Below are 17018 nucleotides of genomic sequence, written 5' to 3'. Positions count from 1 at the left end.
CTTGTGTATGTGGTAGAATCTTCTTGGGCGTAAATTATACTGATTATTAGGTGTCGGTGAAACAACCGATGTTTTTCTTCTTGGTCGGAAGCAGTGCCGTCTTAAGGCATGGGCCCACCCGGGGGCCTCAAGCGAAGAGGGGGGGGGCCCCCTCACAAAAATGAGATCTGGTTGAAATTTTCGAGAATTTGTTTAGTAAGGGCCTCGGAAAAATCAATTAGCCCGGGGGGTCCATGATACTCTTAAGACTGGGCTTAAGACTTTCCTGGTCGGTCAAAGTTATACTTTTTGATAGGTAACCGTGTTACCTCTCTTGTTGGTTCGTAAGATGGGCCCTCCGAGCGCGAATGTCGTCCCCCCTGATCCCACAGCCCGTGTCTTATTGTGGAGTAGATGTAGGTATGTCCAGGAATCGAATCAACCTCTGCAAACGTTGAAAGTTCGGAAGTTTCGACAGACAACACAAAGGAGCATGGAAAGATGTACGAGACAGACAAGATGTAAGAGACAGAAAACGAATCCCTTGGACGAGGAACCACACACAAAGGTATATGATATCATGGGAAGAATGAAACGCTTAAAATGGAAACGGGCTGGACATGTTGCAAGGAGGCGGGACAACAGATGCACCACAAGTGTTCTCGGTCTGTTACCCCCCCGTGGGGGGCTGAACGTCCTAGAAGGCGTCACCCCATCCCCCCGCGAAGTTTCTAGAGGCAACCGGACGGCTAAAGCATCAGGCAGAATGACATGGAAAAATTTAGAGGAGACCTTCATATCCAGCAGTGGATTGAAAATGGATGACGGCGACGATATCCGGTTATCCAGATTTATAAATAACCTGAATTATTTTTTAGGAAGGATCCCCCCCCCCCCCGAATGTGTGTGTGTGTCTGCGATTCCTCCGCTACGTCCTGCCTATTGTCTTACGTCTTACATCACGCTGTTAAGGAAAAATTGATCAATTCCGGGCTCAAGGAAAAATAAAGAAATAATAGCAAATGAGAGGAAAAAAAAAAAGATTAAGATAAAAGAAAAAGAGAACATATATATATATTCTCTTTCATTTCCACCCCCCCCCCCACCGCCCTTTTACCCATCATCCCCTGTTCGACGAAGCAGTGTTAATTTATGAACGATAATTAACATTAGAACGGTATGAAGGCAAGCTGAGAGAGAGAGAGAGATAGAGAGAGTTTGTGTGGGGTGGTTGGTTCCAGGATAATATGTGAGGAATTTTCGGGAGATGGGGGGGGGGAGGGGAGTCGCAGGGGCGGCTGCATCATTGCATGCAGAGGAGAGAAGGTTTCTCCGGGAGCGGGAAATGACAGGAGCTTTTATAAATTATGCCGCAGTTCTTTCTGGAAGAAGAACCTGTCTCAATAAGTCTCTCGAAAACTGGACGACTTGCTTTTGTGGGAACAACAGCAGCAGCAAAGAAATAAGAAGATGAAGACAGTAAGTTGTGCGAAAAGTAGGGTGTCGTTGAGACAAAAGAATGGGAAATCTGCCCACCGAAGAAATGTTCTGGAACTTCTGCAGGATAAGGAAAAGACTGCACGCGTACAGGAAAAAAAAAAGGAGCAGAAGAAGACAATAAATGATTGGGGGGGGGGGGCGAGGGGGGGAGGAGTGAGACTGAGAAGATAAATTTGAGACAATTTTTTTTTAAATTTCTGTTCCGAAGAAATTGTATCTGTTTAAGAGAACTTGCTAATTGGAGTTGTTACTAACAACTCCTGTGATTTAATTTGTGCTTTTTAAAATTAAGAATTGAAATACTCGAGGATACCTTAATCAGCTGGATATTTCAGATGCTAGTACAGTCGAATATCCCGTTTTAACGAATGCCATTACAGCGAAAATCTCGTTTTAACGAACGCTTTGCTAATTCTCTAGATAAGTTTACTAGGAAAAATGCTCGAATTGTTCATAGTCACGTATTCCAGACTTGAAACGAATCTTCAAAGTGTGTTTCCAAATAGGTATTCACGTATTTCAGTTTCGAAATTCGTGGTCACACAATTCCGCCTCCAAATTCATGTTGATGCATTTCATTCTCAACATTCATGGTGACGCATTTTAGTTTCAAAATTCATGGTGATGGATTTTAGTCTCAAAATTCAGGGTGATGGATTTTAGTCTCAACATTCATGGTGATGGATTTTAGTCTCAAAATTCATGTTTCGAAATTCATGGTGATGGATTTTAGTCTCAAAATTCATGTTTCGAAATTCATGGGTGATGGATTTCAGTCTCAAAATTCATGTTTCGAAATTCATGGTGATGGATTTTAGTCTCAAAATTTATATTCACGTATTGCAGCCTCAAATTTCATGGTGACGGATTTTAGTCTCAAAATTCATGGTGATGGATTTTAGTCTCAACATTCATGGTGATGGATTTTAGTCTCAACATTCATGGTGATGGATTTTAGTCTCAAAATTCATGTTTCGAAATTCATGGTGATGGATTTCAGTCTCAAAGTTCATGTTTCGAAATTCATGGTGATGGATTTTAGTCTCAAAATTTATATTCACGTATTGCAGCCTCAAATTTCATGGTGACGGATTTTAGTCTCAAAATTCATATTCACGTATTGCAGCCTCAAAATTTATATTCACGTATTGCAGCCTCAAAATTTATATTCACGTATTACAAATACAAATACAAATACAACGCCACAACAGGCAAATTGCCCAACGAGGCGGCTGACTTAAGAACATCATGGATCCCCGAGCCCCTACCTACTACTACTACACCACACATGCACCCCCCTCCCCCCCGCGGAACCCCCCAACGAATCGGTATATGCGGGAATGTGCGTGTACGTGTAGTGCAACCTGGCGTAAAGTTTGTTTCTGTGTAATGCTTGTTATGTGTTGTGCTGTCATCTGCCCCCAGTTTTACTAACTATGAGTGAAGTGTTATGGTTGAATGATTTACCGTTGTAGGACTATTGCTCTCTGTGGCGAGACTTTTTAACGGGGAGATCGGCTCGCATTTGCGCCTTGAAGTTGGGAACCACAGAAAACCAACTTCAGCCGACCACCACTGTGGGGTTCGAACCCGGATCCTCGCATCATGAGTCCGGCACTATAACCACTCGACCACCACAGCGGCAGCCTCAAAATTTATATTCACGTATTGCAGCCTCAAAATTTATATTCACGTATTGCAGCCTCAAAATTCATGGTGACACATTTTCGTCTCAAAATTCATATTCACGTATTGCAGCCTCAAAATTCATGGTGACGCATTTTAGTCTCAAAATTCATGTTTCGAAATTCATGGTGATGGATGTCAGTCTCAAAATTCATGTTTCGAAATTCATGGTGATGGATGTCAGTCTCAAAATTCATGTTTCGAAATTCATGGTGATGGATGTCAGTCTCAAAATTCATGTTTCGAAATTTATGGTGATGGATTTTAGTCTCAAAATTCATGGTGATGGATTTTAGTCTCAAAATTCATGGTGATGGATTTTAGTCTCAAAATTCATTGTGATGGATTTCAGTCTCAAAATTCATATTCACGTATTGCAGCTTCAAAATTTATGGTGACGCATTTTAGTCTCAAAATTCATGTTTCGAAATTCACGGTGATGGATGTCAGTCTCAAAATTCATGGTGATGGATGTCAGTCTCAAAATTCATGTTTCGAAATTCATGGTGATGGATGTCAGTCTCAAAATTCATGTTTCGAAATTTATGGTGATGGATTTTAGTCTCAAAATTCATGGTGATGGATTTTAGTCGCAAAATTCATATTCACGTATTGCAGCCTCAAAATTCATGGTGACGCATTTTAGTCTCAAAGTTCATGTTTCGAAATTCATGGTGATGGATGTCAGTCTCAATATTCATGTTTCGAAATTCATGGTGATGGATGTCAGTCTCAAAATTCATGTTTCGAAATTCATGGTGGTGGATGTCAGTCTCAAAATTCATGTTTCGAAATTCATGGTGATGGATGTCAGTCTAAAAATTCATGTTTCGAAATTTATGGTGATGGATTTTAGTCTCAAAATTCATGGTGATGGATTTTAGTTGCAAAATTCATATTCACGTATTGCAGCCTCAAATTTCATGGTGACGGATTTTAGTCTCAAAGTTCATGTTTCAAAATTCATGGTGATGGATTTTAGTCTCAAAATTCATGGTGATGGATTTTAGTCTCAAAATTCACGTTACGAAATTCACGGTGATGGATGTCAGTCTCAAAATTCATGTTTCGAAATTCATGGTAATGGATGTCAGTCTCAAAATTCATGTTTCGAAATTTATGGTGATGGATTTTAGTCTCAAAATTCATGGTGATGGATTTTAGTCGCAAAATTCATATTCACGTATTGCAGCCTCAAAATTCATGGTGACGCATTTTAGTCTCAAAGTTCATGTTTCGAAATTCATGGTGATGGATTTCAGTCTCAAAGTTCATGTTTCGAAATTCATGGTGATGGATTTTAGTCTCAAAATTTATATTCACGTATTGCAGCCTCAAATTTCATGGTGACGGATTTTAGTCTCAAAATTCATATTCACGTATTGCAGCCTCAAAATTTATATTCACGTATTGCAGCCTCAAAATTTATATTCACGTATTGCAGCCTCAAAATTTATATTCACGTATTGCAGCCTCAAAATTTATATTCACGTATTGCAGCCTCAAAATTCATGGTGACACATTTTCGTCTCAAAATTCATATTCACGTATTGCAGCCTCAAAATTCATGGTGACGCATTTTAGTCTCAAAATTCATGTTTCGAAATTCATGGTGATGGATGTCAGTCTCAAAATTCATGTTTCGAAATTCATGGTGATGGATGTCAGTCTCAAAATTCATGTTTCGAAATTCATGGTGATGGATGTCAGTCTCAAAATTCATGTTTCGAAATTCATGGTGATGGATGTCAGTCTCAAAATTCATGTTTCGAAATTTATGGTGATGGATTTTAGTCTCAAAATTCATGGTGATGGATTTTAGTCTCAAAATTCATGGTGATGGATTTTAGTCTCAAAATTCATTGTGATGGATTTCAGTCTCAAAATTCATATTCACGTATTGCAGCTTCAAAATTTATGGTGACGCATTTTAGTCTCAAAATTCATGTTTCGAAATTCACGGTGATGGATGTCAGTCTCAAAATTCATGGTGATGGATGTCAGTCTCAAAATTCATGTTTCGAAATTCATGGTGATGGATGTCAGTCTCAAAATTCATGTTTCGAAATTTATGGTGATGGATTTTAGTCTCAAAATTCATGGTGATGGATTTTAGTCGCAAAATTCATATTCACGTATTGCAGCCTCAAAATTCATGGTGACGCATTTTAGTCTCAAAGTTCATGTTTCGAAATTCATGGTGATGGATGTCAGTCTCAATATTCATGTTTCGAAATTCATGGTGATGGATGTCAGTCTCAAAATTCATGTTTCGAAATTCATGGTGGTGGATGTCAGTCTCAAAATTCATGTTTCGAAATTCATGGTGATGGATGTCAGTCTAAAAATTCATGTTTCGAAATTTATGGTGATGGATTTTAGTCTCAAAATTCATGGTGATGGATTTTAGTTGCAAAATTCATATTCACGTATTGCAGCCTCAAATTTCATGGTGACGGATTTTAGTCTCAAAGTTCATGTTTCAAAATTCATGGTGATGGATTTTAGTCTCAAAATTCATGGTGATGGATTTTAGTCTCAAAATTCACGTTACGAAATTCACGGTGATGGATGTCAGTCTCAAAATTCATGTTTCGAAATTCATGGTAATGGATGTCAGTCTCAAAATTCATGTTTCGAAATTTATGGTGATGGATTTTAGTCTCAAAATTCATGGTGATGGATTTTAGTCGCAAAATTCATATTCACGTATTGCAGCCTCAAAATTCATGGTGACGCATTTTAGTCTCAAAGTTCATGTTTCGAAATTCATGGTGATGGATTTCAGTCTCAAAGTTCATGTTTCGAAATTCATGGTGATGGATTTTAGTCTCAAAATTTATATTCACGTATTGCAGCCTCAAATTTCATGGTGACGGATTTTAGTCTCAAAATTCATATTCACGTATTGCAGCCTCAAAATTTATATTCACGTATTGCAGCCTCAAAATTTATATTCACGTATTGCAGCCTCAAAATTTATATTCACGTATTGCAGCCTCAAAATTTATATTCACGTATTGCAGCCTCAAAATTCATGGTGACACATTTTCGTCTCAAAATTCATATTCACGTATTGCAGCCTCAAAATTCATGGTGACGCATTTTAGTCTCAAAATTCATGTTTCGAAATTCATGGTGATGGATGTCAGTCTCAAAATTCATGTTTCGAAATTCATGGTGATGGATGTCAGTCTCAAAATTCATGTTTCGAAATTCATGGTGATGGATGTCAGTCTCAAAATTCATGTTTCGAAATTCATGGTGATGGATGTCAGTCTCAAAATTCATGTTTCGAAATTTATGGTGATGGATTTTAGTCTCAAAATTCATGGTGATGGATTTTAGTCTCAAAATTCATGGTGATGGATTTTAGTCTCAAAATTCATTGTGATGGATTTCAGTCTCAAAATTCATATTCACGTATTGCAGCTTCAAAATTCATGGTGACGCATTTTAGTCTCAAAATTCATGTTTCGAAATTCACGGTGATGGATGTCAGTCTCAAAATTCATGTTTCGAAATTCATGGTGATGGATGTCAGTCTCAAAATTCATGTTTCGAAATTTATGGTGATGGATTTTAGTCTCAAAATTCATGGTGATGGATTTTAGTCGCAAAATTCATATTCACGTATTGCAGCCTCAAAATTCATGGTGACGCATTTTAGTCTCAAAGTTCATGTTTCGAAATTCATGGTGATGGATGTCAGTCTCAATATTCATGTTTCGAAATTCATGGTGATGGATGTCAGTCTCAAAATTCATGTTTCGAAATTCATGGTGGTGGATGTCAGTCTCAAAATTCATGTTTCGAAATTCATGGTGATGGATGTCAGTCTAAAAATTCATGTTTCGAAATTTATGGTGATGGATTTTAGTCTCAAAATTCATGGTGATGGATTTTAGTTGCAAAATTCATATTCACGTATTGCAGCCTCAAATTTCATGGTGACGGATTTTAGTCTCAAAGTTCATGTTTCAAAATTCATGGTGATGGATTTTAGTCTCAAAATTCATGGTGATGGATTTTAGTCTCAAAATTCCTGTTACGAAATTCACGGTGATGGATGTCAGTCTCAAAATTCATGTTTCGAAATTCATGGTGATGGATGTCAGTCTCAAAATTCATGTTTCGAAATTTATGGTGATGGATTTTAGTCTCAAAATTCATGGTGATGGATTTTAGTCGCAAAATTCATATTCACGTATTGCAGCCTCAAAATTCATGGTGACGCATTTTAGTCTCAAAGTTCATGTTTCGAAATTCATGGTGATGGATTTTAGTCTCAAAATTTATATTCACGTATTGCAGCCTCAAATTTCATGGTGACGGATTTTAGTCTCAAAATTCATATTCACGTATTGCAGCCTCAAAATTTATATTCACATATTGCAGCCTCAAAATTTATATTCACGTATTGCAGCCTCAAAATTCATGGTGACACATTTTAGTCTCAAAATTCATATTCACGTATTGCAGCCTCAAAATTCATGGTGACGCATTTTAGTCTCAAAGTTCATGTTTGGAAATTCATGGTGATGGATTTTAGTCTCAAAATTTATATTCACGTATTGCAGCCTCAAAATTCATGGTGACACATTTTCGTCTCAAAATTCATATTCACGTATTGCAGCCTCAAAATTCATGGTGACGCATTTTAGTCTCAAAATTCATGTTTCGAAATTCATGGTGATGGATGTCAGTCTCAAAATTCATGTTTCGAAATTCATGGTGATGGATGTCAGTCTCAAAATTCATGTTTCGAAATTTATGGTGATGGATGTCAGTCTCAAAATTCATGTTTCGAAATTCATGGTGATGGATGTCAGTCTCAAAATTCATGTTTCGAAATTTATGGTGATGGATTTTAGTCTCAAAATTCATGGTGATGGATTTTAGTCGCAAAATTCATATTCACGTATTGCAGCCTCAAATTTCATGGTGACGGATTTTAGTCTCAAAGTTCATGTTTCGAAATTCATGGTAATGGATTTTAGTCTCAAAATTGATGGTGATGGATTTTAGTCTCAAATCTCATGGTGATGGATTTTAGTCTCAAAATTCATGGTGATGGATTTTAGTCTCAAAATTCATGGTGATGGATTTTAGTCTCAAAATTCATATTCACGTATTGCAGCCTCAAAATTCATGGTGACGCATTTTAGTCTCAAAATTCATGTTTCGAAATTCACGGTGATGGATGTCAGTCTGAAAATTCATGTTTCGAAATTCATGGTGATGGATGTCAATCTCAAAATTCATGTTTCGAAATTCATGGTGATGGATGTCAGTCTCAAAATTCATGTTTCGAAATTTATGGTGATGGATTTTAGTCTCAAAATTCATGGTGATGGATTTTAGTCTCAAAATTCATGGTGATGGATTTTAGTCTCAAAATTTATATTCACTTATTGCAGCCTCAAAATTCATGGTGACGCATTTTAGTGTCAAAATTCATGTTTCGAAATTCATGGTGGTGGATTTTAGTCTCAAAATTCATGGTGATGGATTTTAGTCTCAAAATTTATATTCACGTATTGCAGCCTCAAAATTCATGGTGACGCATTTTAGTCTCAAAATTCATGTTTCGAAATTCATGGTGATGGATTTTAGTCTCAAAATTCATGGTGATGGATTTTAGTCTCAAAATTCATGGTGATGGATTTTAGTCTCAAAATTTATATTCACGTATTGCAGCCTCAAAATTCATGGTGACGCATTTTAGTCTCAAAATTCATGGTGATGGATTTTAGTCTGAAAATTCATGGTGATGGATTTTAGTCTCAAAATTTATATTCACGTATTGCAGCCTCAAAATTTATATTCACGTATTGCAGCCTCAAAATTCATGGTGACACATTTTAGTCTCAAAATTCATATTCACGTATTGCAGCCTCAAAATTCATGGTGACGCATTTTAGTCTCAAAGTTCATGTTTGGAAATTCATGGTGATGGATTTTAGTCTCAAAATTTATATTCACGTATTGCAGCCTCAAAATTCATGGTGACGCATTTTAGTCTCAAAATTCATGGTGATGGATTTTAGTCTGAAAATTCATGGTGATGGATTTTAGTCTCAAAATTTATATTCACGTATTGCAGCCTCAAAATTTATATTCACGTATTGCAGCCTCAAAATTCATGGTGACACATTTTAGTCTCAAAATTCATATTCACGTATTGCAGCCTCAAAATTCATGGTGACGCATTTTAGTCTCAAAGTTCATGTTTCGAAATTCATGGTGACGGATTTGGTCTCAAAATTCATATTCACGTACTGCAGCCTCAAAATTCATGGTGACGTATTTCATTGTCAAAATTATAAAAACTATCATCATTAACGAGTTTTGTAAGCATTACAAATAAGCTTCGATGAAAAAAAAAACAAAACGGGACAAGTGTACGAAATAGTCGGAATAAACGAAAATCTGGCCATTCTGCGAGTCCCGTAAAATACGAGACAGCATAATGTTGTAAGTTTGCGGTCTGTCGAATCGTTTCAGACATTTTACTGGTCCTTAGATTCAGAAAGGTTGAGAAAACGCTATCCTAAGTCAGTGTTTCTGAACCTTTCCGAAAACAAGGACCAGTAAAATGTCTAAAACAAATTGACGGACCACTTGTGTCCCTTATTACGGGACATTCCAGTAATTTTGGTTGTTTAGCTTTTGGCCTGGAATTCCTTTATAACGAAGTGATTTCTCCGGTCTCTTGGAGTTCGTTATAACGGGGGGGATTTGACTGTGATGCATATGCATGAAGTAAAAAAATTCCATTGCAAGGACTTACTCAGACTGTTATAAACTGCAAGAGACTCTCCTCGAAAGACTGGTTGTATTTGGAGATGAGGACGAGTTTGGGAAGAAAATTAAACTCTGCCTCCATGGGAACTCGAACCCCCGGTACCTCGTTCGCCGGACGAGTGCGCTACCCCTAAAGCTATGGAAACAGATAGAGTTTTAATCTGCATTGTCGCCATCTGGTGTCCTATGCCATAATCACGAGCTATTAGTTGATTGCTGCCACCGTCCATGTGCGGAGCCATTCAAAATATATATACGCTCCAAGGAAGAAAAATTTCATCCATTTCCATAGCTTGGGGTAGAACACTCAACGGGAGACCGGGGATTCGATTCCCCGTGGAGGCAGAGTTGAATTTTGTCCCTAAATTCCCCATCTCCAAATATAACCAGTCTTTCGAGGAATCTCGTATTAACAAGTGAACAAGACATATTTCTCTACATTATAAACTGGTGTCAATGCGGGAATGATCCTTAATTATCGAAAGCATCTGCTCGGTCCTGGGAAACCTGCTCGGTGGTAGGACCTTCGGATCCAAAAAACAATTTATCGGTGGAATGTTTTAAGATAATCTGTCTGATAGGAATATTCGGGACCACATGTTCGGTGGAAAGACCTTCAGATTCAAAAACGCTTCATCAGTGAAATGAATCAAGACCACCTGTCATGTCCTAGGAAGAAAGATCCTGTGTCAAAAAGAACCTTCAAATAGGAAAAAGGGACTTTTACAGGGTGGATACTATCGACCGTAGGGGCCGTTCAAGCATTACGTAAGCAAATTTTTAGCCATTTTTGCCCTCCTCCCCTTTGTCGGCAAAATTTCGTCATCACTACCCCCTACCTCCTAACGCATATTGGTGGGATCAGAAACGTACGCGGAAGGGGGGGGGGTTAGGGGGGCTCGTGCGCCTCCCCCCCCCCCCAGATGAAAAAAAAAAATCTTTTAAATTAAAATTTCGAAAGAAACTACCTTTATATGTTGTTATAATCGATTTCTGTTAATTTCAATGCTATTTGAAGGCTATGAACGCAAAATTTCTCTTTAAGAAATTCATTGCGACCCACCCTTTAAGTAATTATATGGTAGAACCTTGACCCGCAAACCAAATGTGACCCTGAAGGTTATCTGATGTGGCTTGCCCACCCCCCCCCCCCCCGAAACCTAATTTTTTAAAAAATGAACTAAGCGGCACATTTACAGATCGCTTAAATGACTCGTGGCACTATTCTAGAGCATTTAAGTGGCCCGTGCCACATTTTCAGGTCACTGAAGTAGGCCTCAAAGATGAGCATGCGGGTCTCGTGGCCCGGGCGCTGGACCAGAGGGGGGGCGTAAATTTTATTCTCAAACCTCTCCTTCAACATTACAAGGGGGCGCCAAAAGGCGCACTTGCCCCCTGTGACAAAGCATCTCTAGTTGCGGCCCTGGGAAGAGTATTCCTTTTATTTAAATTTGGCTCTTAATGTCCTTGAGCAGTCCAAAGTGATAATTCCCTTGTCCCTCTAATGTAGAAAATCTCTACCATCCGCAGGGAGAGGGTCTTGCTGTAGCTAAAACAAAGACGTTGGTTGATTGAAGATTCGAGGCCACCTGCTTGGTGGAAGGACCTTTAGATGGAAAAAAAAGTTCATCAGTGGAATATGTTAAGACCACTTGCTTGATCTTTGAAAAATTCGACGCCAGCTGCTCCGTAGAGACCACCAAAGTCATATCGAGGGCTCGCCAAAGCCAAACAGCCGCAGCAGCAATGGCCCAGCATCTGGTCTGGCCACCACAGCCACATCGAGGGCTCACACGAGCCAAACAGCCGCAGCAGCAGTGACCCAGCACCTGGGCTGGCCACCGCAGCCACATCGAGAGCTCGCATGAGCCAAACAGCCGCAGTAACAGCGGCCCAGCACACGGGCCGGTCACACCAGAGACACTTGCGCTGAGTAAACTGCGCGCGAAAGGGTATGTGTCGCGTGGCAGCACCAAAAATTATTTCAAAACCGCGTCCAATAGAGGCAACTGTCGCGCTGCCAGCGGTAACAAATGAGATATAAATAATACATCCTGGGGAACGGCGGACACGGGTCGATGGGGGTGTGACCGGGGGCGGCTTCGGCGTCTGTATGGGTTTGTGGGCCCGTCCTGGGCTTGCCCCGAGATGAGGGGGGGGGGCTGCAAGTTGCTCCGGACGATGGAGGTAGGGTGCCCGGGCCTTACGGTCCGGAGCCCCAATCATAGAAACTGAGAATTGGCCTTCCGTCCCGGAGCACTCAGCTCTCTCCAGCGTGGCCCAACTCCTCGGGGTAAAGGTGCTTATATCCCCCATGGGACAGAGTCTGAGCCATGCCTGGTCTTACAGCTGCTCCTTAGAAGGACTTACGGATCCAAAAATACGTCTAAGTCGAGACCACCTGCCTGTTCATAGGAAAATTTGGGGCCCACCTGTTCAGTGTAAGGACCTGCGGATCCAAAAAAGAGTTTAACCAATGGAATAAGCCAAGGCCTGATCCTGGGCCACCTGCTTGGTGAAAGAATTTTTCGGATCGAAGAATAATTTTATCAGTGAAGTAAAGCAAGACCATTGATCCTGGTGCTAGAAAAATTCCAGTCCACCTGTCTCTGGAAGGTAACCTCTTTTTCCGGATCGAAAAAAGTTCATCTTTGGAATAACTAAGGCCGCCTGCTTGATCCTAGGAAGATTCGGGCCTGTCTGCTCGATGAAAGGACCATCGGATCGAGAGAAAAAAGAAGTAATCGGTGGATAACTCAAGACCACTCTGGCCTGATTCTTGGAAGATTTGAAGCCATCAGATCAGTAGAAGGACCTTCAGATTGCAAAACAGTTCATGAGTGAATAAGTCAAGGCTATTTGTGCCTGATTCCAAGATTCGGGAATGCCTGCTCGGGGGCGGGGGCGGCGGGGGGGGGGAAAGGACTTTCAGATCGAATAACTGTTTATCAGTGGAGTAAGTCACGACCATCTGATGATTCGTTGCCACCTGCTCGATGGTAAGACCTCAGATCCCAAGGCTCCTCAGACAACTGGATCCACGAATACGACATAACCCTGAGGATACTAATTCGATCTTGACTAACCAATTTCAACTAATGATTCACATTTTATAATTTATAAATGAGAGAATCCTGAAACTCATGTATGCGTTTGTAATTTCAGGAAACGTGGCACACGCGCGGATTTGCGGCACGTCAGTTTCTCAGGTAAGTCCACTCAGAATCCTAATTTATTAAGATGCCGGAAACCTCCGACAAGTATGTACCGTGTATATGGTAAATCAATTACCCATTCCAAAGGAATTTCTCCTTAAATTAATTTTTCAAGAGTTCCGAAATCGATCCAATAACCTAACGCTATCGAGTTAAAGTTTACTTGGGGGGGGGATACTCCTGAAATCTATATACGAGTGGGGTATCGTATAGATTTCAGAAAAATTCCCAAGGATACTCCGAAATGTTTTCGCAGTTGAAGGGATTTGTGGGGGGGGGGAGGGGGAGAGAAAGAGGGGGGGGGGTATGTATAAAGGCCAATATAATAATCCTCCATTTTCTCTGCCGGCAGCCATGTTTAATGGATTATTTCATGTAACCGGAGGAAGGAGAGAGAGAGAGTTTGGAAGTCATTCGTGCTCACTCTTTATGCCCCGAAATCGTAATAAGCCCATTACCATTCAGTTCAAGGGAGAGGAAATACCATGAAGAGAGAGCGAGCGAGCGAGATCTTACTATGTACGAGGCATAGTGTGTGTGTTGAGCATATATATATATATATATATATATATACATAGGGCTTTACGACTTTTCGAGCAAGCCGTAATCCGAGTAAAATTTCGAGCAGTGATTTCCAAAGAAGGGGAAAAGAGTTGGGAATATCACGCGCTTGTTCTCATTCTTTATTCTGCGCATTTTTTTTATTTTCATTATTATTCGGGTGTTTGAATTTGGGATGCGGAAAGGTCTTATATATAATAAAATGATAATGCGATTCCAGAGATATTGCTCAGAAATCCGCATGTCCCCTGCGCCTTTTCCCCCTTTTTTTTTTATCCTTAGGCAAAAAATTGGTGTCGCTAAGTTCTTGCAACGCACGTACCACAACGAAGGGAGAGAATGTGGTACCGTGCGTGTATACGCGGTTACGAAGACTTCTTAGTACTCCTTCGCGTTAAGATTTACACACTGCGTGTTGCTGTTAGAGGCTTGAAGCGAAGAAGGATGGCTTTTTGGCAACTTATTTCCCCACCAACCTGCATTTGCATGACGATGCGTCACAGCGTCGCAGTGTTCCCCTCAAGGTGGGCAATGTCGTCCCCTGGTGTGGGCGATGGAAAGGTCCAGGGGTCTAGGTAGAAGATACGGGTATAACATGGGATTATATGGGTACGCCTGAGTTGCGGGGGGGGGGGGGTGACGAGAGAAGAGTTTTCTCTGAAGAAGGTGGGGGCGGCGATGGAACACAAAAAGTTTGGGAAACTATGCTCTAGATAAGTGGTTCTCGACCGGGGAGTGGTATTGGGATACTTCAAGGGGGGGGGGGGCACGGAAGAAAATGGAGAAAGGGGCCGTGACAGGCTGTTTGGAGAGCTGCAGAGAGCTGAGAAGAAAAATTAAGGTGTGAAGAAATAAAGCTTTTATATTAGTGACTATACACTTACAGAGTCCAACAAAACCACCCCATAAAACCAGGAAGGTCTTAGGGCATGGACCCACCCGGGCCTCACCACCTACACTTTACAACAGGTTCCCTAGGATGGGGTTTTTTTGCTGGACCCGGCTAGATTTTTCACAGGACCCTCCCTCCCCCCCACCCCAAAATTAAATTTATAGAATGGAAAAACAAAAAATAATGAAAGCCATATCAGACCTGAGACCCCCGGGCATGACCCCTCACAAGAGTGGGACTGCAGCTCTGCCAGTCCCACTCTTGTGAGAGGGTCATGCCCGGGGGGGGGGGGGTCTCAGGTCCATAAGTGAACTCCACCTTATGATATTTTGTATAGTACAATAAATTTTGAAAATAATATGAGGAAATATGTGGGCTGTTTATTTCCAGCTAAGTTTAGGACAACCATAGCATCAATTTGCCTGAGGGAGGTGCCCATATTGTTGAGACGGTCCGGAATAGAACTCGGACTATTGGGGAGCTCAATAAATTCTAGGCTAGTAGTCTGGAGGCCAATCTTATTTGCAAAATTTTCGTTTAGTATAAATTCACTGAAAAAAATAAAGACTCTGGGTAAGACAGGGGAGCCACGAGAAAAAAAATATAGTTCAAAGGGGGCCACGGGCAAAAAAGGTCAAGAAACACTGCTCTAGATGACTGATTAAGGCCACTCACTTAACAATGGCTAAGTAAATAACCACTAGCAGACGACTGTTGTTTAAGGCCGCTGATAAACAGGGGCTAAGTAAAACCACTAGAAAATGATGGTTGTTCAAAGCCGCTTGTAAACGACGGCTAAGTAAAACCCACTAGCAAACGACGGTTGTTCAAAGCCGCAAGCAAACGGTGGTTAAATAAAACCACTGCAAACGATGGTAAACGATGACTGATGTTGGCAAACAATGGCTGTTCGAGGCAGCTGGTTAATGATGGTTGATTAAGGCCACTTAACGATCTCTAACGGCCGCATTCACCGACAGAGTTTAACTGAAATCGCAGGTTAAAGGATTAGAGATGAACACGGATTGGCTAACCGCTTCGCTTACAAGTTACTGGCGAGAAAAGCGTATGATCTCTATTTGACGAATGGGCGAAAAATATGGTAACCGCGCCCTAACCTAACCGCACGTTAGAGAAAGGTAAAGAAGTATAAGGGGAAAAAACGAATATATAATATATTTTATATATATATACTGTATATAAACAAACAGTATAATACACAAACGATGGTTTTCAAATTCGCTGGTAAACGATGGCCGAGTGAAACCACTGCAAACGATAGTTGTTTAAGGACGCTAATAAACGGTGACTGATGTTAAAAACAATGGTTGATCGTGGCAGCTAGTTAAGGCCACTTAACGATGGCTAAGTAAAACCACTAGCAGGCGACGGTTGTTCAAAACGCTGGTAAACGATGGTTAAGTAAATCCACTAGCAAACGATGGTTGTTCAAGGGCACTAGTAAATGATAGATAGCTCAGTAAAACCGCTAGCAAACGACCTTTATTCAAAGCGCTGGTTAACGATGGCCGAATAAAGCCACTATCAGACGACGGTTGTTCAAAGCCACTGGTAAACGATGGCTCAGTAAAACCCCTAACAAACGATGGTTTTCAAATTCGCTGGTAAACGATGGCCAAGTGAAACCACTGCAAGCGATGGTTGTTTAAGGGTGCTGGTAAACGATGGCTAAGTAAAATTGCTGCAAACGATGATTTTAAGGACGCTGATAAACGGCGACTGATGTTGAAAACAATGGCTGATCGAGGCAGCTTGTTAATGATGGCTAATTAAGGCCACTTAACGATATTTCAGCAAACGACGGTTATTCAAAGCGCTGGTAAACGATGGCCGAATAAAGCCACTATCAAACGGCGGGTTGTTCAAAGCCACTGGCAAACGATGACTAAGTAAAACCCCTAACAAATGATAGTTGTTCAAGTCCTCTGGTATATAAACGACTGCTCAGTAAAACCCCTAACAAACGGTGGTTGTTCAAAGTCGCTGGTAAACGATGGCCGAGTGAAACCACTGCAAGCGATGGTTGTTTAAGGGCGCTGGTAATCGATGGCTAAATAAAACCGATAGCTAGATCACACGGTAAATGCAAACGATGACCCACGTGTAAATGTAAACGATGGCAAGAATGAAAGGAGCCACGATTAAATAATCTTAGGGCAAGGAAACGACCGAGGGCAAACGTTTGAGAACCACTTTAATCGGGTCGACCTCAGAAACCACACCCGGATCACACACAACACAACAAATTCCACTTACAAAAAACAACAAAAAACTCAACAATATAAGAAAACAATACCGCTATTTTCCAGGAAAAAAAAGGAAATCAACTTAAAAATTTCCATATTTTCACTGAATTA

General features: G+C 40.6%; 1 long non-coding RNA gene across 1 annotated transcript in view; it reads left to right on the top strand.

Moving 5' to 3' along the window:
* LOC149070757 (uncharacterized) overlaps positions 1–17018 on the top strand; it is a 500755-nt gene that overhangs the window by 227874 nt on the left and 255863 nt on the right. The window contains exon 2 of the long non-coding RNA XR_016194986.1: positions 13138–13181. This is a non-coding gene — a long non-coding RNA (uncharacterized LOC149070757). The remainder of the gene's footprint in view (positions 1–13137; positions 13182–17018) is intronic.

Source organism: Pholcus phalangioides, unplaced genomic scaffold (genome assembly GCF_987345545.1).
Source record: "Pholcus phalangioides strain wild (caught in Gottingen) unplaced genomic scaffold, Ppha-v1.0 ptg000020l_1, whole genome shotgun sequence".
NCBI classification, from domain to species: domain Eukaryota; kingdom Metazoa; phylum Arthropoda; class Arachnida; order Araneae; family Pholcidae; genus Pholcus; species Pholcus phalangioides.
The sequence above is the reverse complement of the archived record's forward strand: the minus strand, read 5'-3'. Positions and strand labels throughout refer to the sequence as shown.